This window comes from Nematolebias whitei, chromosome 1 (genome assembly GCF_014905685.2).
Source record: "Nematolebias whitei isolate Nwh7 chromosome 1, NemWhi1, whole genome shotgun sequence".
Taxonomy (NCBI): domain Eukaryota; kingdom Metazoa; phylum Chordata; class Actinopteri; order Cyprinodontiformes; family Rivulidae; genus Nematolebias; species Nematolebias whitei.
This window is the reverse complement of record NC_056498.1, coordinates 44,594,429-44,594,711: the sequence shown is the minus strand read 5'-3', so window position 1 is coordinate 44,594,711 and position 283 is coordinate 44,594,429.

Genomic DNA, 283 nt, shown 5'->3' with positions numbered 1-283 from the left:
ACAGCGTGCGCTCTCAGGACATCATTACCTGCAGTGTTCCCTCAGTGAGGACTGAACTAGACAAAAGGACCTTCTCCTACTCCGCTCCTGTTTCCTGGAATATCTTGTAAAAAGATCTGAAGCTCTCGACCTTTGACCTCTCTAAGTGGCTTTAAGAATCTGTTGGACTCCTGGCAGGGACCAACGCTGACATGTTCCTGTTTTTAGTTTTCTACATTCGCCTTAGAATCTAGCTGTTTTTGTTACCTTTTTCTTTTAGCCATCCTATTTGTAAAAAAAAAAA